Genomic DNA, 27,661 nt, shown 5'->3' on the forward strand with positions numbered 1-27,661 from the left:
GGGGTGCCAGAGGAGGGCTCCTGGGCAAGGTGATGTTCATGGCAGTGGGACAGACAGCAGGTGCAACAGTGGAGAATGATGCCAGCCTGACCTGTCTGACTCTCAGCATGGGGGTTGTTGTGGCTGAGCAGAGAGATCCGAAGGAAGAGTGGGGAGAAATGAGAGAGGGGAGACAGCTGGGGGCGAGACTCTCTGGGGCTGTGTAGGCAGCAGTAAGACTTGAATTTTTCCCCTAGCGAGAGGGGTGGCTATTGGACAGCTCTGACAGAAACCTGGCTGCTCTGGCCTGTGTTAAGAGGATTCTTCCTCACACTGTGTGGAGGACAGCCCTGGATGGCCGGGCAGGTTACACACTGCAGAAGCCCTGGGAGCACCCTTCACACTGACTCCTGTGTGAATGACCATCACAGCCTGGGCGGGACTGGCTGTAGGAGCAGCAGTCCAGCAGGGGCAAGAGCAGAAGCCAGAGAGCAGGCTGGACGTTGGCACAGTGACCGCAGGAGAGAAGAACGTTGCCAGACCAGAGTGGAGCCATGGACCGCAGGGGTGGAGAGAAGTACTTGCATTCTGCACGCCTTCTGCAAGTAGAGCCTGTGGGGTTTGCTGATGGATTGAATATGGGATGGGAGAAAGAGAGAGAGAGATGAAAGATGGTCCCGGGGTTTTCCCCTGCATGACCAGAGTGGATGTTGAGGTTTGACCTGTGCCAGTGTGGGAAGCTGGATAAACGTCAGGTTCTGGGGAGAAACCTGGTTGCCTCTGCTGGGCATTCTGCCCTCAGGCCTCCACATCCTCCTTGAAATGCGTATCGGGTCACTCTGGGGTATGGGTTTCTGATTAGGGGAGTTCAGAGGCTTATTCACAGCCCCTAAGGTATAGACTAAAATTAATTTATGCAACATGTATCATACTCTTTAAGTTGGAGGTTTTAAACATGAATTTTAATTTAAAAATTGTCAAACATACCCCAAATTAGAGAGGCTAGTACAAAGAACACCTATACATCTGTCACCCAGATTCAACAAGGTTTTACCATATTGCTCCACCTGGCTCTTTCTTTTTCTGGGTGTCTTTGCTCACAGTATTTTGAAGCACATTCCAGGTGCAAGGTCGCCTCGCTCTTCAGTGTGCACATGTAAAGCAGCACTATTTTCTCACACAACCACAATGCTTTCACATCTAATCAGATTCGCTTGAATTCCTTGGTATCATCTAATATCTAAAACATAATAAACTTTTTTCCAATTATGTCAAAAAGTGTCATATTACAATTGGTTGGTTTGAATCAGGATCTACAGAGTCCACGCATCATGTCTGGGTGTTCTGCCTCCTATACCTCCTTCCATCTGGGAAGCTCCCTCCCTGCCATGTTGCTGTGGAAACCAAGGCACTGGATCAGTAGAGCACTCTACAGTCTGGCTGCTTGCTTCCTTCCAGTGTTATTTCACTTGTTCGTCTCTCCTCTGTATTTCCTGTAAGTGAAAATTAGCTCTAGGACAGTGCTGTTAGAAATGTAATATGAGCCACATATGTAATTTTAAATTTTATATTAGCCACATTTTTAAAAAGCAAAATGGGTAAAATCAATTTTAACAATATATTTTATGTAACTTGATATATCAAAAGAGTATTTCAGCATGTAATCAATATAAAAAATTGTTAATGAGAGGTGTTACACTCTTTTTATTGCATTAAGCCTTTGGAATCTGGCATGTACTTTGCACGGGTAGCCTCTCAGCTTTAGTTCACAGGCTCAGGCGCTGCCCGTGGCTGCACTGGGCTGTGCAGCTCCAGCGGCTCCACCAGATTCTGGCGTACATTTTGCTCCTAGGTGGTGCTGTGTGCTTCCTGTTGTGTGGCACTGGGAGGCCCTCAGTGGTTGTCCCATATTTAGTGAAAAGTAGGTTCAGGTGGTGACGGCGGATCTTTCCATCATAAACTTGTCCATCAAGAAAGCAGTGGTGCCCCCACTCTCTGGATGGAGAAGACTGGAAAGAAGTCAGGGAATTAAGAGCCCCAACTTGCACATTACATTTCAAGTTCCTATTTGACATCCATGGGGAGAAATAAACTAGGCAGTTGGATCTGAGTCTGGAATTCAAGATCTGAGCTGGAGATATAAATTTGGGAGTTGTCAGTGTGTCAATGATGTGAACACGGCTGGATGAGATCACCAAGGGCACCAGGGCCAGTGCTGAGAGGTCACAGAGATGCAGAACCAGCAAAGGGAGTTGGACATTGTCCCAGAGGCCAAGTGAGATGAGAAGTGCCCAATGGATGTAAAGGTTACACAACCTTGAGGAGAGCTGGTTCAGTGGAGTAATGTGGTGAGCACCTGCTTGGAGTAGGTTCAAGAGAGGAGATTCCTCAAAAAAGGGGAATAGAATTACCATATAATTTGGCAGTTGTACTTCTGAGTGTTTACCCAAAAGACCTGAAAGCAGTGTCTCAAAGAGGTACTTGTACAGCAGTGTTCATAGCAGCGTATACACTAGCAACAAACTATCCAAAAAAGAAATCAAGAAAACAATCTTGGCTGGGCACAGTGGCTCACACCTGTAATCCCAGCATTTGGGGAGGCCAAGGAGAGAGGATTGCCTGATCTCAGGTTGAGAAGCCGTGAGCCATGATCGTGCCACTGCACTCCAGCCTGGGCTACAGAGTGAGACCCTGTTATGTGGTTTGGCCCTGTGTCCCCACCCAAATCTCATGTTGAATTATGATCTTAGTGTTGGGGGAGGAGCCTGATGGGAGGTAATTGGATCATGGGGGCAGATTTCTCCCTTTCTGTTCTTGTGATAGTGAGTTCTCCCGAGATCTGGTTGTTTAAAAGTGTGTAGCACTTCCCCCTTCACTGTCTCTCTCCTGCCGCCATGTGAAGGTGCTTGCTTCCCCTTTACCCTTCCATCATGATTGTAAGTTTCCTGAGACCTCCCCAGCCATGCTTCCTGTATAGCCTGTGGAACTGTGAATCAGTTAAATCTCTTTTCTTCATAAATTACCCAGTCCCAGGTAACTCTTTATATCAGTGTGAGAACAGAGTAATACACCCTGTCTCAAAAAAGAAAAATAAAGAAAAGAATCCCATTTACGATAGCTACAAAAAAAGCACTTTAGGATTAAATTTAACCAAGGAGGTGAAGGTTCTGTACACTAAGAACTACAAAACATGATGAAAAAAATTGAAAGAGACACAAATAAATGTGAAGATATCCCATGTTCATGGACCAGAAGAATTAATATTGTTAAAATGCCCATAATACCCAAAGCAATCTACAGATTCAATGCAATCCCTGTCAAAACTCCAATGACATTGCTCACAGAAATAGAAAAATAAAATAAAATTTGTACCAAATCAGAAAAGACTCCAAATAGTCAAAGCAATCTTGAGCAATAAGAACAAAGCTGGAGACATCACACTGCCTGATTCCAAAATCTAATGCAAAGCTGTAACCATCAAAACAGCATGGTACTGGCATAAACAGAAACAGGTGGACCAGTGGAAGAATAGCGAGCCCAGAAAAAAATCCATGCATTTCCAGTCGATTGTTTTTTGACACAGTTGCCAAGATCACACTATGGGGAAAGGATAATCTCTTCAATAAGTGATGTTGGGGAAAACTGGATGTCCACCTGCAAAGAATGAAATTAGACCCTCGTCTCATTCCATATAAAAAAATCAACTCAAAATGGATTAAAGACTTAAATGTAAGACCTGAAACTATAAAACTAGTAGGAGAAAACATAAGGAGAAAGCTCCATGGTATTGTTCCAAAAACAATGATTTTTTGGATATGACTCAAGAGAACAGGCAACAAAAGAAAAAACAGACAAATGGGATTGCATTAAACTAAAAAGCCTCTGCACAGCAAAGGAAACAACAGAGTAAAATGACAACCTAATCTATGGAATGGGAGAAAATATTTGTAAACTGTACATCTGATAAGGGGTTAATATCCAAAATAAACAGGAAATATAAACAAATTAATAGCAAGAAAACAAATAACCTGATTTTAAAATGGACAAAGGACCCAAATAGGCATTTTTCAAAAGAAGACATACAAATGGCCAATAGATAGTGAAAAAAAAAATGCTTAACATCATGAATCATCAGGGAAATGCAAATTAAACCACAATGAGATATCATCTCACACCTGTTAGAATGGCTATGCTCAAAATGAAAAGAGGTGACAAGTGACACAGGAAATGTGGAGAAAAGAGAACCATCGTACGCTGTTGGTGGGAATGTAAATCAGTACAGCCATTATAGAAAACAGTATGGAAATTCCTCAGAAAATTAAGAAGAAAACTACTATATGATACAGTGATCCCACTTCTGGGTATGTCTCCAAAGGATATGAAATCAGTATGTTGAAAATATTTCCTTTTTTTTTTTTTTTTTTTGAGACAGAATCTCACTCTGTCACCCAGGCTGGAGTGCAGTGGCGCAATCTCCGCTCATTGCAACCTCCACCTCCCGGGTTCAAGTGATTCTCCTGCCTCAGCCTCCCTAGTAGCTGGGATTACAGGCACCTGCGAGCACGCCTGACTACTTTTTGTATTTTTAGTAGAGATGGGTTTTCACCATGTTGGCCAGGCTGGTCTGGAACTCCTGACCTCCAGTGATCCCCTGCCTTGGCCTCCCAAAGTGCTGGGATTACAGGCGTGAGCCACTGCTCCTGGCCTGCTGAAAATATATCTACACTCCCACATTCCCTGCAGCACTATTCACAATAGCCAAGATATGGAATCAACCTAAGTGTCCAACAACAGATGAATACATAAAGAAAATGTGGTATCGAGACACAATGGAGTACTCTTCAGCCTTAAACATGAAGGAAATCCTGTCATTTTCAACAACATGGAGGAATCTGGAAGACACCATGACACGTCAAATAAACCAGGCACAGAAAGACAAATACCACATGATCTCACTTCTATGTGAGATCTGAAAGTCAGAGTCAAAGAAACAGAGAGTTGAATGGTGATAACCAGAGAATGGGGCATGGGAGGTTTGGGTAGATGTCAGTCAAACAGCACAAAATTTCAGTTACACAGGACTGAGCTCAAGAGATCTATTGTACATCATGTTGACTATAATTAATAACAGTGTTATTAATTATAACATTAGTAATTACTATTACTAAATAATTATAACAATTATTATACTTGTATACTTGAAACAGAGTAGATTTTAAACGTTCTCACCACAAAACAGATAAATATGTGAAATGGTGCACATATCAATTAGCTTGATTTAGCCATTCCATAATATATATATATATATCAAGACATTATGTTGCACACTATAAAAATACATAATTTCTTATTTTTAATTAAAAATAAAAATAAATTATTTTAGGAAATTGAAACCTAGGTCTCAAGGAGATATTTATACTCCAAAGTTCGTAGTAGTATTATTCGCAATAGCCAAGAAGTAAAAACAACTTGACAATTCAGATTGTCATCACTGGATAAATGGATAAACAAAATGTAGTATATACATACAATGGAACATTATTTTAAAAGACAGGAAATTCTGACAAATGCTACAACAATGATAACATTATGCTAAATGAAATAAGCTAATTACAAAAATGCTATATAATTCTACTTATAGGAGGACCCTAGAGTAGTCAAATTCACAGAGACAGAAAGTAGACTGGTGAGTGCCGGGGGCTGGGGGCAGGGAGGATGGGGAATTAGCGTTTCATAGGGACAGAGTTTCAGTTTGGGGAAGATGGAGAAGTTCTGAAGATGGATGGTGGTGAAGATTGCACAACAACGTGAATGGACTTAATGCCACGGAATTGTACATTTAAAAATAGTTGAGGCCGGGCACGGTGGCTCACTCACACCTGTATCCCAGCACTTTGGGAGGCCAAGGTGGGTGGATCACAGGGTCAAGAGATGGAGACCATCCTGGCCAACAAGGTGAAACCCCGTCTCTACTAAAAATACAAAAATTAGCTGGGCGTGGTGGCACACACCTGTAGTCTCAGCTATTCGGGAGGCTGAGGCAGGAGAATCACTTGAACCCAGGAGGCAGAGGTTGCAGTGAGCCAAGATCGCGCCACTGCACTCCAGCCTGGCAATAGAGTGAGACTCTGTCTCAAAAAAGAAAAAAAAATAGTTGTGATGGCCACTTTCATGTTATGTGTATTTTACCACAGTTTTTTAAGGGTTGAGGGAAGAGTGGGAAACTGAGGCAGGGTTGAGCTGTAGGGACAAGGTGGAGAGTAGAGTCTGAGTCTCAGATGGGAGACGAGGATGAGGAGCAGGGACCAGAAAAAAATGTGAAAGGAGAGAAGGGAGGAGTCATGCTGTAAAGAAGTTTAGCTGTACAGGAGATGAAGGACCAGACATGTAAAGATGTTACAGTTAAGAAAAGAGCCAGGTGCGGTGGCTCATGCCTGTAATCCCAGCACTTTGGGAGGCCGAGGTGGGCAGATCACGAGGTCAGGAGATCGAGACCATCCTGGCTAACACGGTGAAACCCTGTCTCTAATAAAAATACAAAAAAATTAGCTGGGCGTGGTGACGGGCGCCTGTATTCCCAGCTACTCGGGAGGCTGAGGCAGGAGAATGGCGTGAACCCAGGAGGCAGAGGTTGTAGTGAGCCGAGATTGCGCCACTGCATTACAGCCTGGGCGATAGGGTGAGACTCCATCTCAAAAAAAAAAAAAAAAGAAAAGAAAAGAAAGCAATTGTTTCTGGCTACTTCACCATGAACTTGGAGGCCTCAAAAAGCTCCAGCAAACTCTTGGTACAGTATACCTTTTAGGCAAGGCTGAAAGTACTTCCAGGGAGCAACTCTACAAAACAGATCATACAGAACAGATTACATAAAACAGACACCTTTGGGTGATGGAATGTTCTAAAATTAGATGATGCTGATGGTTGTACTGCTCAGTAAGTATACTAAAAATCTTTTAATTATACATTTAAAGCGGATGAATTTTATGGTATGTAAATTATATATACCTCGGTAAAGCTGTACACACACACACACACACACACACACACACACACACACTCCTGCTTCCCTGTAACCCTGCTTGTCTCTCACAGTCTCCCTGCCCTCGGCCAGCTGCCCCAATTTCACCACGAAAAGAGCAATTGAAGTGTTGGAGCTGTGTCACTGGCAGCATCATCTGTTCAGGTCCTGTCATAGTTTTGGAACTTGAAAGCATTTTAATCTAGATGTGGTGACCTCATCGGAGATGACTCCCCAAGTGGCCCAGGGAGGCTCCGCTCTACTTATGGGATTCCCCCAAGTTAGGGGCCATAAAAGCGGCTCCAGCAGGTGACAGGATGCCAGCTTCCAGCCACATTCACTGCCTGTTCACTGCCTGCTGGAGCGAGGATGGGAGGGTGGCCTCGTCTCCTCGGGCCCCTGCCTGCCACTTAGGACCGTCTTGGGGCTCACATTTCTATGCGGCTGCCCATGTCTTCTGCAGATGGAAGAACAGCTGGCTGTGCCCAGGCTTGAGTCAGCCACTAGGAACTCACACGGCGGCCCTGCCAGCCAAGGACATGGGCCTTCTCCAGAGGAGGGGCCTTCAGACGCTGTCTGCCTGGAAATAGCTCTGAGCTGGGCTTTTTGTTTTAGATTCACGCATCACCTCATTCCTTTGGATTTTGTCACTCAGCCCGTGGCTGCCATGAGGGTGTGCTGGACTTGGTGGCCTTTATTGAGTGGCACATTCTCAGGGCAGGCATGGCAGAGGCTGTCCCTTCATTTAGATGGGCTGGGGATGTCAGGGGTGCCGTTTGGGACTGGATGGAGAGCAGCTGTTATCTGCCAGGGTTTGACTCCATGAAAGATCACACATTAAAAAGGCATCACTGGGCTGTCTGCTCAGATCAACAGGGACAATTGCTAAGTGCTTTCCAAGATTAATAACCTTAAATAGGACAATCATAAGGAAATTATTTATCTCTATCCCATTTCTGTTATTTGAAAACGAGATTCAGATGGGTCTGCGACTTGCCCAAGGTTATACAACTGCTTTGCCAGGACTCAGGCTTGCTCCAAGTCTCCCGGCAGGACATGGGGCAGAGCCGATTTCATACATCTCCATCCTCAGCCCTCTCGGCCCCACACCCGCTTCCAGATACTTCACTCAGTAGGTTCTTACAATCTGCTGCTCTTTAACTTCAGCAAGTCATGTCTGTTCGTTGCAGAGATCATGTACACATTTATAATAAAAGCAACTGAACAATTTTAGGAAATCAATGTATGCCTGTGACTCACAGTGGAAGTAACATCATTAAGTCTAGAGAGAAGTTGATTGAGATAAAACTGTGTTGGCCCAAATAGACTCTGTTATCCACATCAGTCTAGTAATTTTAGGTATTTAGTTGGTTTTCAGTGTTTACCAGTAACAACTTTTTTAAAGTCATGGGTATCTGGCACATAAAAAGCATTTTTAAATGTTAGTCATTATTTTGCAGTGTGAGTCATTTAATTTGAAAAGCAGCAGACAGTGGCTTTGAGACACCGTCCCTCTGGGAGAGTTGCTCCTGGGAGTCTCATACTCAGAGACTGCTTCCTAGGTCTCTCCCATAGGGCTTGAGCATCCGTATGACTGAAAAACATATTCTTATGCACAGATCTCCAGAGGAACTACTATTTTAGGGCAGAACAATCAAACATAATTTTTAAAAAATCACAATTGCGGCCGGGCACGGTGGTTCACGCCTGTAATCCCAGCACTTTGGGAGGCGGAGGAGGGTGGATCATGATGTCAGGAGCTCCAGACCATCCTGGCTAACACAGTGAAACCCCATCTCTACTAAAAATGAAAAATAAAAAAAATTAGCCGGGCATGATGGCAGGCGCCTGTAGTCCCAGCTACTCAGGAGGCTGAGGCAGGAGAATGGCGTGAACCCGGGAGGCGGAGCTTGCAGTGAGCTGAGATCGCCCCACTGCATTCCAGCCTGGGCGACAGAGCGAGACTCCGTCTCAAAAAAAAAAAAAAAAAAATACTGAAGGCAAGCCTTGCCTTCTCAGTGTCACACTTTTTTTTTTGAGACAGAGTCTCTCTCTGTCGCCCAGGCTGGAGTGCAGTGGCGCGATCGATCTAGGCTCATTGCAAGCTTCGCCTCCCAGGTTCACACCATTCTCCTGCCTCAGCCTCCCGAGTAGCTGGGACTACAGGCATGCATCACCATGCCCAGCTAATTTTTGTATTTTTTGTAAAGTTGGGTTTCACCATGTTTGCCAGGCTGGTCTCAAATTCCTGACCTCAAATGATCTGCCCACCTCAGCCTCCCAAAGTGCTAGGATTACAGACATGAGCCACTGCACCCAGCCGTCACTCATCTTTTAATGGAAAGAATTTGCATTTATAAAAGAAGGATTGACATTTGTAATTTTTCTAAGAAACAGAATTTATGGTGCCAATGTAGATGACTCTCAAATCTCACATCGCTGAGTGCTAAGTGAAGTTCCTGTTGCTGTGAAAGTTAGCTACAAATCCTTCATATTTGAAGTGAGTTAGAAAGCATGTGGGGAAGATTGACTAAATCTCCTGAATCCACTAAAGCTGATTTGGGCACTCGTTTTGTGATTGGATATATATAGGACATCTTTTTAACTCCCTAATATGACATAACCAAAGCCAGTTCTCTGTATTCTCTGTAGAAAACAACACGACAGGCCAGTGTTGACTGAAACCCAACCACATGAACAAAAAGGGCAAAGCCCAACGCTGTTAACCCTCAATAGAGTTAATTAAAGACAAAACAAGAGAAATACTGCTTTATTTCTTACTAGGCTGCTAATGAAAAAGACTCACAATTCCACAAACAGGGTGGACATGGCTTTCCGGCTTACTCTTATTTTTTGAAATGTGAGTTATTGGTTCCCAGTTTGAGATTTATTCACTGAATCAACTGTCAGTCTTTCATTGGGGTTATTTTCATTTTGTTTCATTTTGATTTTGACCTTAACTTCTGGAAACTATAATTGGGGAATAAAAGGTAAGGGGTGTCTCCTGCTAGGAATTACATATGTAACATAAATATATAGATACATATATCTATATATATATGGTGGCAATGCATATATGTATTTAAAAAACTAAATAAAACAAAACCAAGATTGTCTAGGCAAATCAGTGCTATGTATAGAATTTCTCTTTGGTTATTTGGGATTATAATCTTGTCTTTATGCAATTCAGGATTACACTGAGAAAAATTAAAGAAAATGTCAAAAGCTATTATACTGGGCAGGGGTAGGGCATGAGTTTAAAGATATTTGAGTATTTTCAATATATCCAAATCATATGTATGCATTTGTTTTTGCCCAATTTGTGAAATATATGGTTTATCATGTCTATCTAAATACTTGCTGAGGAAGGTAAGTTAACTAGTATTTACTGAGCAACTGTATAGGCAGGATTTTGTCTCAATTTCCAAGCAGTGGATCTTGGCTGTGGCCCTGAGCTCTCTCGAGAACATGGTGCGTGGTATTCCTGCATGCACACTAAGCATTGTCTAGGACAGAGCACCAAATATTTTATGGAATATCCATGTGACTCACGTATGATTATTCATAAATTACACATTAACTACCACAATAGAAGTTAATTCATTGTACTATATAAACAAAAGTACATTTAAAGAGGCAAAAAATATAATCAGAAGAGCATGCATTTTACTTCAGAGAACTAGACAAAAATTAAATGTGCCTTGTGTCAGTATGTATTTTTACTTTTTAAATATTTGTAAGTACTATTTGTGATTAATAAAATGCAACTGCTCCTAAAAACATTACTGAATTTATATGTCAATGGAAGTTCACTAATATAATGTGACATTCTGTGGAATTTTACAATGTTATGAAGATAACATAATTAATGATAGAAAACCACTGTTCTAAGATTTTCTTCTTCATCAGAGTTAACTTATCCATGAAGGGGCATTTTCTGAAGAAGAGCCCCCAAACCCTTGTTTGCAGTGGTGGGAAAAGGCTGGCAGTGGTAGGGGGCATCCCTTGCACCATTTTGGTTTCAGTTACAGTGGAGCTGAGGTTGGATGAAGAATCACAGAAACAGGTCAAATGTGAGGATGCACCTACCAGCCAGGCAGGGGAGCGAAGACAGAAATGGGAAACATGAGCAAAATGAAACAGAAATAAAGAGAGGAAAAAAATTTAACAGTGAGTAGACAGGCAAAGGCAACATATGTAAAATTGGAGTATTCTAAGAGGAAAACCAAAATAAATGGAACAATGAATATCTTTACATATGAATTAATAAGATGTTCCATAAAGAAGAGTCAAATCTCCACCATGCCCCAGAAAACATAGAGATAGTAGAGTCACTACTGAAACAGTCTAATCGTGTTTTCAGATGGCCATGATAAAGAGATTCTTGAGAAGACAGGCAAAAAACAACAACAACAACAAAAAATCAAGATCAAATGGAAAAATATCCAACCTGGCCTCAATTTCTCCATGGAAACATTCACTATTAGAAGAAAGTTATGGCAATGCCTACAAAGCCTTAAGGAAAGACAGTGTGACAGAATTATTCATCCTTCAAACTGTCATTCAAAAATAAAAGAGAAAAAAATGTATTTGTTTATATAGGCATATAATTTCCCTAGAAGGATATGTAAAAAAATGAAATTCCATTTTTAAAAAATGCAAGGATTCAGGAATATCGTCCCCATAATTCCTTCTTGAATAAACTATTGAAGACAATGTCTTCCATCTGACATTGTTCCATGGAATCACTGAGATCGTTTATGAACCTGTAGGCTCAAGCCACAGCCCATATGAATTAAATTAGAAGCTTGGTGATAGCACTGAATTATCAATACTTTTTTAAACCCCAAGGTTCAGAGCCAGTGCAACCAAGAGATAAGTGAAAGAAGTATACAAGAGAACTGGCAATGAGCATTATTTAACTGTGGGACTAAGACAAGCATGGAAATCCTAAAACCAAGGAGAACCACCTGAAAAACTGTGACAAACAGTACAAGGATTTAGGAAGGCAGCTGGGTATAAACTATTGCCCAGAAATCAATAGCCGCCATATATTCATGCAATAACCAGTTAGAAGACAGAATGGAAGAAAAGGCTTCATATTAATAGCTATAAAATGTATAAAATACCAAGGAATAAGGTTGGTGTGAGTGCACTTTATATAAAGAAATCTTTAAAACACTACTGAGAAACCAAAACTTTCAACAGCAGAAATGGCATACCATGTTCTTGGATAAGATGACTTAACACTATAAAAATATCAAACCTCACCAAGTTTATCTACATAATGCAGGTCCCAATAAAAATATTAATAGAATTTCTTTTGGTACCAGATAGCCTGGTTCTAAAATTTGTATGGAAAAATTAACAAGCAATAATAACCAAGAAATTTTTTTAAAAAGATTAGTTGGGGGCTGTGCATTAATCTGTTTTCATACTACTATAAAGAACTGCCCAAGACTGGGTAATTTATAAAGGAAAGAGGTTTAATTGACTCACAGTTCAGCATAGCTGGGGAAGCCTCAGGAAACTTAAAATCATGGCAGAAGATGAAGGGGAACCAAGGCACCTTCTTCACAAGGTGGCAGGAAGGAGGAGTGCCAAGTGAAGGGGGAAGAACCCCTTATAAAACCATCAGATCTTATGAGAACTCACTCACTATCACAACAACAACATGTGGGGAACTGCCCTCATGTTTCAATTACCACCACCTGGTCTCTCCTTTGACATGTGGGGATTACGGGGATTATGGAGATTACAATTCAAGGTGAGATTTGGGTGGGGACACAAAGCCTAACCATATCAGTGTGGTTAGCCTGAAGGTATGAAAATATTATAAGTCTGTAATTAATAAAACTATATGGTACTAGCACTTCTTATGAACAGGCAGGTCAATGGTACAAAACGGAAAATGCAGAAGTAGATCCAAATAAATAGTGAACTTTTATATCCAGTAAAAGGGGCATTTCAAACCAGTGGGAAAAGATAAGTTATTATTATTATTATATCTTTTTTTAATGAGACAGGGTCTCGTTCTCTCACCCAGGCTAAAGTGCAGTGGTGCCATCACAGCTTACTGCAGCCTCAGATTCCTGGGCTCAAGCAATCCTCCTGCCACAGCCTCCCAAGTAGCTGGTGCTACGGGTGCACACCACTACACTCAGCAAATTTTTTTTTATTTGTAGTAGAGATGACGTCTCCCTATGTTGCCCAGGCTTGTCTCGAACTCCTGGCCTCAAGCAATCCTCCTGCCCTGACCTCCCAAAGTGCTGGGATTACAGGCAAGAGCCACTGTGCCAGGCAGGAAAGGATATGTTATTAAATAACAGTTTGGGGACAGAGAGCAAACCATGTGGAATACACTAAGTTAATGCTTCATACCTCATACCAAAATAAATTACAAGAAAGTCAAAACTTGACAAATGGAACCACAAAACAACAAGAAGAAATCAATTTTTACCAAAAAAACTATATATAATTTTATATATATTTATATATGTTTATAATATATTTATATAATGTATATTACATATTTTTATATACATATAAATATATATATTTTAGAGACAGGGTCTTGCTCTGTTGCGTAGGCTAGAGTACAGTGGTGCGATCATAGCTCATCGCTGCCTCAAGCTCCTGGGCTCAAGGGGTCCATCCACCTCAGCTTCCCAAGTAGCTGGGACTGCAGGCATGTGCCACCACGCCCAGTTAATTTTCATTTTTTATAGAGATGGGGTCTCACTATCTTACCCAGGCTGGTGTTAAACTCCTGGCCTCAAGCAATCCTCTCTCTTCAGCCTCCCAAAGTGTCGGTATTACAGGCGTGAGCCACCGCAACTGGCCAAGAAGTTTAAGATAATACTGGAAAACATTTCATGTAAGTTACAAATCCCATAAGTTACCAAAGAAAAGATGTTTAGATTTGTCTTACATAGACATGAAAATATTTATAAAGGCAAAAGCCAATGTTAAGGTCAAAAGACAGCAAACAGGGAAAAAATACAATATTTGCAACTTGTATCACTAAAACTAATTTTCACAAGAGGAACTCTAAAAAGTTATTAAGGCAAACAATATGCGAGAATAGGCAAAAGAAATAAAATAGTTTGTTAAAAACAAAAGGAACTACACATGGCTCTAAAACAGAAAGAAGTCCAAACTTCACGCATATTAGAAGTATTCATTAAAACTACTCTAGGTTACTGTCTGCCCACCCCACACCCCAGCACACTAGCAGGGATTAGGAGACGGCTTGGCAACTCACTGCGTAGTGTAGGTGTGGGGACATAGGGACCCCTATGCTGATGAGAGGGTCCACAGCAGCTATCTCCACAGAGTACAGCTGGCCAGTGTAGGTTTAGGGACATAGGGACCCCCACAGTGCTGATGAGAGAGTCCACAGCAGCTATCTCTGCAGTGCACAGCTGGCCAGCATCTGTCCACTTCAAAAGGCACATGCTCTTTAACCCAGAAGTTCTATCTCTGGGAATTTATCTTGCACCTCTACTCTCATGATATGAAATTCCAAGTCATTTGCTGCAGTATTGCTTGTAGCAGCAAAAATGTGGAAACAAATTTGTCTGCCATAAAGGACTGGTCAAACCTGTTGCCATCCATACAAGGAGTGCCACGAGCTCCTGTGCACCTGTGGAAGGAGCTCTGAGCTAGATTGTTTAGCAAGAAAAGCTTCAACATACAAGTTCAGTGAAAAAAGCAAGGGCAGAACAGCACACGGTGCTACATGTCTGTGGCAGAAAAAGGGAGAAAAGCATGCATTTTTGAGTTTATATATTCCATCACCTTCAATATACAGCGTCGGGACACCTGGACACCTGCAGGACCCACTGTCATCCTGGGAGAGGGAGGAGGAAGCTCTTGGATCTCCTCTTGTGAAAGAGGCGAGATTATTGCTCAGCCTGGCTCCAGAGGCACGCAGTCCCTGTGCCCCGAGAAACTACCATGCCATCTCTGCTCTCCCACCGCTTCCTGGGTTGGGCTGCCGGGAGAGGCCTTGCTACAGTGGGTGCCTCATCAGCACTGTGAACAAACAGGGAAGGATATCTGGGGCCACGCAGGGAGACCCTGGGGGATCCTGGACAGAAGCCCCTGAAGTGAATGAGCTGTTTCCTAGGCCCTCTGATGATTCTCCCTCTGCCTTGGAGGCTTGGCTCCCCCTGGCTGCTGCTCATTCTGGAGGACACAGTGGGGTGGGCCACACAATGGAGACTGGACTGTGTGTCCAGTCCACCCAGATGCCACCATGCCTGCCAGTCCCTCTCCTCCTTAGAGCACAAGCCCTCTGATGCTTCCAGACAGTGGAAACTTTTTGTTTCCCAAAGCCCTCCAGCTGGCTGGGCTGCCCTCCCCAGACTCCCTCCTTCCTTCCAGATGTGAGCAAATCCCTTTCCTTCCACCTTGCTCTCGGCCCCTGGTTCACCTTCTGTTCCTGCCCAGGGCAAACTGCGCTATGTGCATCTCTGTCCTCATCTGTGAAACCATCTTTGTCCTCACTGTCGATGGAATTTTTCAGTGATACCTAACATCTGTCCCAGAGCCATGCACGTTCAGAAAGCACGTTCCAGGGGGACAGTTGTGTCCCTGGTGCGACACGGGAGTGGGCACATATTCTCTGTGCTGTGCATGGGGACAGCTCCAGGAAGAGAGAGGGCACTGTTTTCCTGTTTCCTGAGTCCATCCTCTGTAGTTATGTGGCCCAGCTGAGTGGCATAGGCTCTCCTGACCCAGGTACTTATCAGCCCCCAGAATAGGTGTTGCCAAGATTCCTTTGGACAAAATGTAAAATCTGGCTGAAGACCGAGTCCTCGTGCACCTAGCATGACCCATGACAGCATGCATTGTTGGTCTGTAGGGATGCCATGACAAAGTGCCACAAACTGGGTGACTTAAAACAACAGAACTGTATTCTCTCACAGTTCCGGAGACCAGAAGTCCAAAGTCGAGGTATGGGCCAGGTTGGTTCCTTCTGGAGGCTCTGAGGGGAAGGTGTTCCAGGTGTCTCTCCAGCTTCTGGTGCTGCCGGCAGCCCTCGGCCGTCTTTGGCTTGTAGACGCATCACACCAGGCTCTGCCTCCATCTCCACGTGGCCCTCTCCCTGGATATTTGTGTCTCTGTGTGCAAATTTCTGTTTCCTTATAAGAAAGTCATTGAATGAGGGCCCACCCTAATCTAGTACGACCTCATCTTAACTTGATTGTACCCACAAAAAGCCTATGTCCAAATAAGGCCCCATCCACGGGTTTTGGGTGGACATGAACTTTTGGGGGATGTTACTGAACCCAGTGCAGGGTTCTTACGTTCTCACCATCAAGTATATAATTTTATTCTTCAGGGTGCTAAAGTGTGGTGTGTGCCATGTGCTCTTAACCCCTTAGAAAAGATAAGGAAAATTATTTTTTTTTCAGGTCCAATGTCTGAATGTATTTTTTTTTCTTTCTCTTAGGAGTTGAAGATATATAACAATATGTCATAAACTGACCTGAAATACTTGTTTGTTCTGCAGCAAAATCCATTAATAATACCTATAACTGGGACAGTTTTATGTTCCCATTCTCGATGTGGCTATTTATAGTGAAACCTCACTTTCCCTGTGTTGGTTAACATTAAAAACTGGAACTGCTTCTGAGGTAGGAGGCGGGAGTTGATTCCAGAGGCGGGACTTGGACACCGGGCCAGATTGAGGACTAGCTAAAACAGGCCGGGTGGGGAAAGCAGTCTTCAGTCAGACACGCCCACCAGCGCTATGTCAATTTACCGTTGCCATGGCGGCACCCAGGCATTACCGCCCTTTTCCATGGCAATGACCCAGTGATTACCACCTCTTCCTTGCATAAACCGCTCCTTAATCTGCATGCAATTACCAGTGAGTAGAAACAGGACTGCCAAACTGCCCTGAGGTGCTGCTCTCTGCCTGCGGGGTAGCCCTGCTCTGCAGGAGCCGGCAGGGAGCTGGAACACTGACACTTCAGTAAAGCTGTTTTCTTCTACCTATGACTTGCCCTTGAATTCTTTCCTGAGCAAAGCCAAGAACCTAGATGGGCTAAGCTCCAGGTTAGGGCTCGCCTGTCCCGCATCAGTTTAACTAAACTATTAGAATTTTTAATTTAAAAAAATGAGTAAGATCGTGAGCATTCTGTGAGATGCGGAGTGAAAGAAGGAGCTGTAGTCTGAATGTTTGTGTCTCCCCTAAATTCATATATTGGAATCCTAACCACCAAGCTGACTGTATTAGGAGGTGGGGGCTTTTAGGAGGTGATTAGGGCATGAGGGTAAATGAGATTAGTGCCCTTATAAAACAAACCTGAGGAGTTCGTTCCCCCCATCCTGCCATGTGAGGACACAATGGGAAGGGGGCCCTCACTCCTTCTATAAAACAGAAAGGGGGTCCTCCCCAGACACTGAATCTGCTGGCACCTTGATCTTGGGCTTCACAGCCTCTGGAACTGTGGGAAGTTAATTTCTGTTGTTTATAAGCCACCTAGTCTATGCCCTTTTGTTACAGCAGCCTGAACAGCTCAGCCTGAATGGACGAGGCACATGGAATGACTTCCGGGCCTCTGACAGGGTGCTTGGGGAGGATGGTGTGATGTTGCGTTATCACTCACAGACACTGTGAAACTGACTGGGTTCGTGGAGCAGGGACCCGGGGAAGACTTCAGTTCTGTTCTGGAAATGTTGCCTTGAGGCAGCTGAGCACCATCCCCAGGGAAAGGTCTGGCAAAAGTTCACGTGCTTTCTCCTGGGCCATAGGGGAGAGGGGAGCCGTCAGCGGTCAGGGTGGTCAAAGCCACATGGTTCCATGAAGTCTCCTAAGTAGGTCAGTGGAGCAGAGCACCCAGGGTGGAGCCCCGGGAACCTCAGAAACAAGGAAGGGGTGAGCAGAGGAAGGGTCGCCCTCAAGGCACTGGGAGGGAGGAACAGGATGAAGGGTGGCGGCAGAGGGGAAACAGCCGTGTCCATGCTGCAGAGAGACCCAAGGAAGACCCGAGGAAGAATGTCACTTGCACCTTGCAAAAGGGAGGGTCCTGGCGGTCTCAGCCAGAGCCGTTTTAGTGAAGTCACGGGAAGGAAGGACCACAGAGGACTGAGTCCTGGCTGGGGCCTCAGTGGGACTGGCAGTGGAGAGGAGGGGGCCCAAGCCAGGGAGATTGAGTTCTTGGCAATGAGGCCGGTGGCGTTCTCCACTGCGTTTCCATCCGCAGGTGCACCTGCCGCCTGGCCTGTCCACACTGTGCTGGTTGCTGTTATTCAGTTCTGGATCGTACCTCTCACTGGACTGAGGTCCATCAGCAAATGACGGGGCCTCGGCGGTGTGGCAGTGTGTTCAGCTGCTGGCATGCCGCCTCGGGAACAGAAAAGTCACGTCGTTGTGTGTACGGGTAACAGCTCCAGGGAGGCGTGAAGAGAACTTTCTGGCAAGGAGTACTGCTCCAAGACTGAAGGGACCTTTCTTTGAAGTGCAAGGGTCTGGCCTCTGGAAGGGTGTTTTTGCTGTCACCTTTGAACTTCTCTGTGAGTTTTTAAATGTTGAGCAAATCGCCTTTTATAATCATTCTATATGTACTTTTTCTACCCAACGGCTGCATAGTGTTCTACTTCCCACAGCTGATGTACTTAAGCCCCATCCTTCTTTGGTATAAAGAGCGTTGGGATGAACATCCACTGGCAATCATCTTCCTACTCATCTTTGATTGTTGCTGGAAGGGAAATTGCTGGGTTCAAAGGATGTTGACCACTTGTTAAGACTCCTGGAGCATCCAGATTTCCATGCCTCCTTAATCTCGTGTTCCATTACATTGCAGAATGTAGTGACAGCCAAGAATTTCCATTCATAAAACTGAATGTAGGGTTTTCTTTGGAAGCTAACAAATGACTTCAGGCTTGTCGTCAGACCATTGCACTGTGCTGATTCTGAAGAATTTCTAAGTTCTTCACATCACTTTAAGAATACTTATAATTTTACTTATTCATGAAAAACATTTAAATAAGCTTATTACTATTAATTTCTTATTGTGAAATAAAACATTTACTTCATTTAATTATGTTTTTTAAAATTAATGAAACTATAATTCTAAGGTTAAAGAAAAAATTCTAAGGTTAAGGTAAAATACAATAGTAATTTAGTTTAAAAAAAGAAAAAATGCTGATTTTCTTATTTACTGATGTGAATTCTCAAGTGATTTTGAACAAAACATGTATAATTGAAGTAATCTATAATCTGTGAAACAGGTATCTCAATTTTTCTCAAAGGTTTTAATTAGAAAGTCAGGGTTGGAATCCACTCTTCACATAAGAATGAGATGGTTTCCAGAGATACCAACAAGCCAACACATGTTAATTTGATGCCTTTTTATTATCAGCAAAATATTTAAAATTGGGGTTTTATTCTGAGTAACTTATTTCATGCTATGAAACTACCAAAAACGACTACAAAAATAAAATGAATTTATGTTCTTTATAAAATGTTATTAATATGATAACCAGACACTATGTGAAAGCGATGTTGTGTTTATGTAGGGAGAGTGTGTTAACATTTTTTTCAGCATGGCTGAGTTGGCTGATTTTGAACTCGAAACTTCTGCAGTCTGGGTAGACAGTGCCACCTCCCTGCAGCAAACATGGGCGTCCCTTACTGTTCTGAAGACCCTCCAGCTGCAGTCAACACTGGGGTCATTTGTGGAAGGATTATTTCTTGCTGTCTTGATTTGCAAGAACACCTCTGAAGGTCTTTGAATAGTAAATGCTGTTTCCATGGCAACTGCAGTCTGGCTTCAGTGATCCCTTAACCTGTGTGCCTTTGGCTCAAAGCACCCAGGAGCTCACCGCCTTTCCCAGGGGCGTCCCACGGTCCTGTTCACAAGCATGGGCTCTGACGTGGACGGCCCCACCCTGGTTTCACCACTGATTGTCCACATGACCTCAAGCAGGTTATTTGGCCTTTCTGTGCCTTCCTTGGAAAAATGGGTCTAATTCGTGGTCTTGTTTTAAGAATTAATAAGAGAATCAGCACACAGCACTTGGCACAGTGCCTGGCACATGGAAAGCTCTTCAGTTGGGCTCCATCCCCCAAATCGAGCACCTCAGTTGTCTGTAAATGGGCGCATTGTCAGTCCTGTGCAGCAATGCAAGATATTCTTGGTTTTTGGTTTCTTTTAAATTCTTTCTAGGTTTCTTTTAAAATGATCAGTAGTCCTTGATGATTTATGAGCCTGTGATTTTGAACAAAACATGTATAACTGAAGTAATCTATAACTGTGAAACACAGGGATCCCAATTTTTCTCAAAGGTTTTAATTAGAGTCAGGGTTGGAATCCACTCTTCACCTAAGAATGAGTTGCTTCCCAGAGGTACCAACAAGCCAACATGTCTTTGGTATGTTATTCTTCTTGCCCCTTTTCTTCGGCATGGGGATTTTCATCTCTTCCTGAAGACAGGGAGGCCCTGAGAGGTCTTAGTAGTGAAGGGTTGCAGGCAAGAGGAGTGAAGCAAACCCTGCTGGTACTGCAGAAGCCGCACGGGGCGAAGAGACATGTCCTTGACGTCATAGATTGGAGTGCACTTTCCTTCTTTTGTTCTTTCGTTCTTTCATTCTTTCGTTCTTTCTTTCCCTTTCTTTCTCTCTTTCTCTTTCTTTTTCTTTCTTTCCCTCCCTGCCTTCCTGTCTTCCTTTTTTCTTTCTTTCGTTCTTTCTTTCATCTCTTTCTCTCTCTCTTTCTTTCTTCTTTCTTTTTTCCCTCCCTGCCTTCCTGCTTTCTTTCTTTTTCTTTCTTTCTTTCTTTCGTCAGTTAAATCGACATCACAAAGCATTTTCACAGATAGCTTGTTTCTAGTTTTTTGGTTTTTTTTCACTTTAAGTTCTGGGATAGGTGTGAAGATCATGCAGGTTTGTTACATAGGTATACACTTGCCATGGTGGTTTGCTGCACCTATCAACCCATCATCTAGATTTTAAGCCCTGCATGCATTAGGTATTTGTCCTAATGCTCTCCCTTCCCTTTCCCCCCACCTCCTGACAGGCCCTGGTATGTGTTGTTCCCCTCCCTGTGACCATGTGTTTTCACTGTTCACCTCCCACTTATGAGTGAGAACATGTGGTGTTTGGTTTTCTGTTCCTGTATTAGTTTGCTGAGAATGATGGCTTCCAGCTTCATCCATGTCCCTGCAAAGGACATGAACTCATTCTTTTTTATGGCTGCATAGTATTCCATGGTGTATATGTGCCACATTTTCTTTATCCAGTCTATGATTGATGGGCATTTGGGTTGATTCCAAGTCTTTGTTATTGTAAATAGTGCTGCAGTAAACATACGTGTGCACGTGTCTTTACAGTAGAATGATTTATAATCCTTTGGGTATATACCCAGTAATGGGATTGCTGGGTCAAACGGTATTTCTGGTTCTAGATCCCTGAGGAATCCCCACACTGTCTTCCACAATGGTTGAACTAATTTACACTCCCACCAACAGTGTCAAAGCATGGAGCACACGTTTGTTCATTCATTGACCATTCCCTGTGTGTGGCTTTCGTAGTATTCCTTTGGGATCCTGACGTGAAATGGCCTAACCGGGGTGGAGTGGCAGTTGTGTTCCTGGCACAGGACTGGCCCAGCCCCCGAGCCCTGTAGCTTCCCTAACACCATTCACTCAGGCTCCGTCAGCCTCTCCCGGGTTTCTGGGCTTCTCTGCTTGTTTTCATGAGGTTTGCACCTTTCTCCTATGCCAATTTACAGTACACTCTTTGGCAGTTGCAGCCACATTATGGCTTTACAACCCCTGGATGCCCTCATGTCCTGCCCAGACCCCTCTTTTGAACTCCACCTGACAACTTGACACCCCCCTTTCCCCCAACACTCTTCATCACCCTGCCAGCAGCTGCTCCTTCTGCATTTCTCATCCCCCCACCTCAGAGCTGCCTGAGCCACGGCTCCCCCCAGCATGTTCCCCTCCCCTCCTCAGTGGAATCGTGAAGCTGGCTGAGTCCCCTCCCCTCGCATAGTGACCTTGGCAGCCTCCCAGTCCATCTGCTTCCAAGATTGGCCCCACCGCACCTGCATCTTCCTAGTGTCCTAGTGATCCTAGGACACGCCAGCCTTGGGATTGAAAACAGCCTCTCTCCCCACGGAAAGGCCCCGTCACAGCCGTCCCTATGCCTGTCGTCATGGCCCCCTGAAATAAAGTCTGCCTTACCATCTTCACAAAAGGAGAAAGAAAACACAACCTTCATGCTATGGTTCCCCGCCTTACCATCCTTAACGACTCCCATAGCTTCCAGGATACATTTTAAACCCATGTGATGGCAGCAGGGGCCTCTTAGCCTCCTCCTTCCTGCCTCTCTCCCATGGGGGTCTTACACTGCAGTTGTACTGACCTACTGAACAGTGTTTCCCATCATTTTCCATCCTTCCAGCCTCAGTTCCCCGTCCTCCAGGAAGCCCTCCCTGACTTCCTCGGCCGGGGTAGGAACATTCACACTAGCTGCTTATTATCCTCACAGCATTTTTCCTGAGGTTTAGCTTACAAGAAATCTTTCTGTTGAATAAATGAAGAAATCAGCAACAAAGGTAATTGTTGTTGAAAGAAAATATTTATTATATTAAACATAATACATGTTTATTATAGAAAAATAATAACGAAAATTCAGGCAATAGTAGAAAATAAAAATTATGCCTCATACTTGAGCAAGCATAATACCTGTTAACATTTTGTTTTATTTTTCTCCATTCTTTTATCTGTGACTTTTTTTTAACAAAGTCTCAAGTGTGTGTCTCTAAATAGCACATTTTTAAAATCTCCTTTTTTTAAGGAAAGAAATAAGCATAACTCTTGTATCAAATGCTCTGTAAAAATGTTTTAATGGCCACAAAATATGGCTTTGAGGATGCACCATCACGTCCTCATTTCCATATTGCTGGACATGAGGCTTTTGTGTTTGTTTACTACGGTGAATAACATTGCAGTGAACATCTTTAAGAGTGAAGTTTTTCTACTTCAAATTATTTCCTTAAATTAGAATATCAGAAGTGCAATTTAAATCCAAAACATATAAACACAGTTAAGGACCCTGGAGCTTCGCTTTCCTGAAAGGGTGTATCAGTTTACACTTTCATTTGTGTTGTCTGAGAGTGTCCTTTTCAGCACAGGATTAAGCACTGTGATTATCTCAGCTTTGTAAATTTGACAGCTAAAAACTGGCAGCTAACTGATTCTTAGTTATCTCAAGTTCTTTTTCAAATTGTCAAAACGTGTCTTAGAGTGAGTGTTGATATTTTCTTGTTGATTTGTGGATTGCTTATTAACCTTTTTCATAGTTGTTGCAAATATTTTTTTGTCAGTTTAGATTAGGAACTGAATATCTTCCTCATGTCTTTAAAGAAATATGCCTGACCAGGTGCTTGATAACCCTAAATGGAGTTTTCTGCCGGGCTTTCTCTTATATGATGTTGAGGCCGTCACGGTTTGTTGAGCAGAGGAGTGAGTGCTAAAAGCTAGAGTTCAGCAGAACCACAGTGATGCCTCCACCCTGGGTAAATGCTTAACCACACTCCTCCCTGTAAAAATAACAGTGTCATTAAACATGGACCGGCTGTTCCATGAGCTCATTCCTAGTGGCTGAGTGGCAGAAGCCTGACAGGTCTCCATTTCCGCCCAACTGTGGGATGTGTGCACGTGGCATAAAGCCTCGCACGTCGCTTTGTGGAGAATCAGCTTGAGTCAACTTCTGGCAAAAGATTGGGACCGTCTTTGGACAAATTTGAATATTAGACACCAAATCATCTAATGAAAACCAGCTGGGAGGAGTCAGTTTTCCTGTGTTCTTGGGCATTTGACAAATGGTGGGAGATAGTTATAATTTTAGAAAGGAAAACGTAATGCATATTCTCATGATGATTTGTCAATTGGATATTTTGCAGAGAGGGAAACGTCTGAAATGTCCCAAATAAAGCTATCTGCTGTCATGAGAACACAGCTGGCAGGGCAGAAAGCAGTATCGGTCAACGGGAGGTCATCCTGCACCAGGACGTCAGTGCCCCGACACCTCGGTGTGTCCCTTGGCTGTGTGGCCTTGGGCAGGTCACTGGTCAAGCCTGAGATAATGACATTGGTCTGCTGGGGAGCAGTGGCCCTAGGCCAGATGTACTAGGAGGCCCCTTCCTGGCTGTGATTTTAAGAAGGAGGGAAAATGTGTATTTGTTCTGTGAAAGCCAGGGGTCGGGTAGGACAGAGCCAGCAACACTGAGAGCCCATCACACTGAGCCGGAGGTCCCGCTGAGCTGAATTGAAGCTGCGTCAACTACAGTACGTGCCTCACCGAGCCTCAGTTTCCACACTGGTGCTGTGGAGATAATAATACGGACTTTGCAAGGCTGTTGAGACTTACCTGCACTAAGACATAGAAAGTCCCAACACAGCGCCCGCAGAGCCAGCACTCGGTGGCAGTCTAAGGAATGTCTGTCACAGTGCTCCCAGATGGCAGGTCCTGCCTGCCTGGGTCCAGCTCTGGCTGTGTGGCTCAGGACTATGGGAACTCTGCAGGCTGCGTCTCCTGCCTGCCTCAGTTTCCGCATCTAAGCTAGAAAGCATGACTGTTCCTCCCCGTGGGCCGTTACGAGAAGCAAGCACATGGAAGCGTGCCAGGCATTTTCCGAATGTCTGGCACATCCTCAGCGGCAGGGTCTCCTCCTCCCTCTCCTCCTCCTCACTTAGAAATATTTTCCCTGGGAGTCCCACGGAGGTCGTGAGGATGGCAGAGGTTGCCGGCACTAACAGCTATGTGGGGCGGCCCAAGCCCCCGCTTTGAAAGTTCCATTCCATCCCTCTCATTTCATCTGAAGAGCGCTATGTTCTCCCTGGGGAGAATTGGCCTGTTGCATACGAACAGTCCAGAGATTTTGAACAAGGGAACCCCTTCAGCTTCGAATGGCCATTACCGTTGATGATCCCAGAAGTTCCCTTTCCAAGCAGTGACCCATGGACTTGTGTCCCTCGTATATAACCTGCACTACACACATATCCTACAAGTGTCCATAGGTGGTTATAAGCTGCCACAGCCATGCAGATCTGAGAGCCAGAGGCCTTTCAAACCAGCTAAGGCTCTGAAACGCTTCACCTCCACTTATGAAAACACATTGGAGCACATCCGTGATCCTACAAATGCTAATTTGCTTGTCACACATCAGAAACCCAAGAAGGCACAGAATAGATGCTCTCTTACTGGCTTATAGGTTGGGTACTTTAAAGTTGGAGACATTTAAATCAGAGATGAACCTATTGTAACAATACATTTGTCATGTGAGCCTTTTGTCTTCTAGCAACTAAAGGGAACTGTGGTAGGATGAGCTGGGGGCACAGGGACGAGGGAGACAGGTAAGGGGATGGAAGCCGGGGCAGCAAGGAGTGGCTCAGGAGCTCTCACCCTGCAGTGGGCAGCTCATCACCCCTGCTCCCCGTGTCTGTGTCCCTTCAGGAGAAGCTGGCCAGGGACTGGGCCACCACTCATAGACAGCTCCTCAGCCTACTCAGCACTGCTTTATATGTCTGTGTGCACACACGTGTGCATGCCTGTGTGTATGTGCAGGTGTGTGTGTGCCTGCATGTGTGTGTGTGTGTGTGCTTGCATGCATGTGTGTGTCTGTGTATTCCTTTTGAAATATACTAGATGCCCACTCTAAGTAAATCACATTTAACTGCTGTAACTAACCCATCTGGCAACAACTTTTCTTAATGCTTTTTCACTGTTCACCAGGTTGAGGGTTTCTTTTCCTTATTTTGGCTTTTGCATCTTTAACGAAATTATATGACTTGATAGAGTATCATTCTTTTCAAATTCAGTGTTTCAGTAAATAGTTCTTTTCAGCAGACAATTACTTAGGCAGAAGTAGTTTAACATGGCATTTATCTCTGAAAAAAATGTTTTTTTCCCTTTCTGTCTAGATCCTTTAAAATATATAATATTGCATCATATACAATATTGGCCTGTACCAAGCACCTGTATCCAGAAAAGTAAAAAAGCTAACTGGCTTGAACCACAGCAGAACCTGCCTTGCTGGGTCACCTTCCTTCAGTTCCTTCTCATGGTTTCTAGAATTCCTTGAGCGCACACAGCAAGCTAGCTCTACAATCACTTTAGAGAGTAAGGATCAATGCCCCAGCTTCTTGTTTTCTTAGTGGCTTTTTAAAAAATAGTAGACAGTAGATAGCTATCTACTGGCAATAGGAATCTCTTAAAATCAAGGCGAGAAATGTAGTTCTTATGCAAGAGAGTCAGAGTTTTGTGTTCAATGAGAATATTTGAAAAATAAAAAAATAAAAGATCTTAAAACTATTAGGTTTCCATTATGATCAGATGGCTCTGTCAAAATGGAAAGAAAGCAGGAAATTTTCTGTACCCCTCAACACAAAGTTTATCTTGTTCTTGAAAAAATATTGAACTATTTTTTCAATATTTACCCTTGCCAGAATTTCACCCTGGCACCCGCTGTTGGTGTGTTTTAAATTTGGTTTCCTTCTGATTCTTCTAAGAGAATATCTACTTTATCACATTTTGAAATAAGACTTTACAGTATCTAAATGTGGATGATATATCCTTTTAACTACGTCCCTGATATTGAAGCTCTGAACATAACCTCTCAATTTGAGTCATTTGTGTTTCCAGGCACTGCTATAGATAAGCCACAAAATACTGAATTTTGGCGTCTTATATAAATGGTTGCAGTGTTTCCCTTCTTCATGAAGTATGAGAAATTCTTTTACAATACGATGACAGTGTTCCATCGTTTTAGGTGAAGAACAGACTTACCACACGCTGTGCTTTCTTTCACTTTGTGAGACAGTGAAGGAGGGACCTTCTCTTCAGGTGAAACGAAACCCCCACACGGATTAGCCTAACTTCTTCAGCTAAGGGCTGGGCCTTCTTTTATTACACATACTGTTGCATCTTTATACACTGTTTCAGTGAAAAAAAATAAACATGGCGATTCCCTTTCCAAGGCTCTAAGTCACCACCAGGCGGCATAACAGACCTCTGTGTCCCTGGTCTGTGGGAGACGGGACAAGGCGGGGACGGTGCTGGGAGGGCCCGCAGGCAGCAGGATGCCAGGGCCTCGCCAGGAAGCCTTGGTAGGCGCCCGGAGGGAGTCTGGACGTTACCCCATTCTCAAGGTGAAGCCTCGCCAGGGTCTCGCCAAGAGAGCTGAGGGGTCAGATTCACCTTCTCCCTGCGCCTCTGCACTTCCGTCTAGGTTTCCTGTCTGTACATCCAGTGCCGGGCGTGGCGTGGGGCGTGGCGTGGGGCGTGGCGTGGGGCGTGGCGTGGGGCGTGGCGTGGGCGTGGCGTGGGGCGTGGGCGTGGCGTGGGCGTGGCGTGGGGCGTGCCGTGGGCGTGGCGTGGGGTGGTTCCTCACAGTTACCCTCACTGGGTGTGCGGTTATCTGACATCAGCCCTCCCCAGAAGGTGCGGCTGCCCCCGGTCGGTCGTTCTGTCTGTAGCTGGCGTGGTATCTGGCACGGCGGAGGCCCTGGGTCCGTGTTTGTGGATGGAATGAATCAATGTGTGAATGAAGGAAGTCACATTGGCAGCAGTGGCGGGGAGGGTACCGTTTGGGGACAATTCAGATCATTCTGAGGAGACATGCTGAGGCCTGCTCTAAG

The 27,661-nt window shown here is 44.1% G+C and overlaps 1 protein-coding gene and 1 long non-coding RNA gene across 23 annotated transcripts in view; one reads left to right on the top strand and one right to left on the bottom strand.

Moving 5' to 3' along the window:
- Positions 1 to 27,661, top strand: part of LRRFIP1 (LRR binding FLII interacting protein 1) — a 158,683-nt gene that overhangs the window by 23,907 nt on the left and 107,115 nt on the right. The gene's annotated exons all lie outside the window — the stretch shown is intronic.
- On the bottom strand, positions 922 to 27,339 carry LOC134759625 (uncharacterized). The gene is made up of 3 exons (XR_010136135.1): positions 26,811 to 27,339; positions 13,748 to 13,858; positions 922 to 1,472 (listed from the first exon to the last, which is right to left on the bottom strand). It is a non-coding gene; the product is annotated as an uncharacterized LOC134759625 (long non-coding RNA).

Source organism: Pongo abelii, chromosome 11 (assembly GCF_028885655.2).
Source record: "Pongo abelii isolate AG06213 chromosome 11, NHGRI_mPonAbe1-v2.0_pri, whole genome shotgun sequence".
NCBI lineage: Eukaryota > Metazoa > Chordata > Mammalia > Primates > Hominidae > Pongo > Pongo abelii.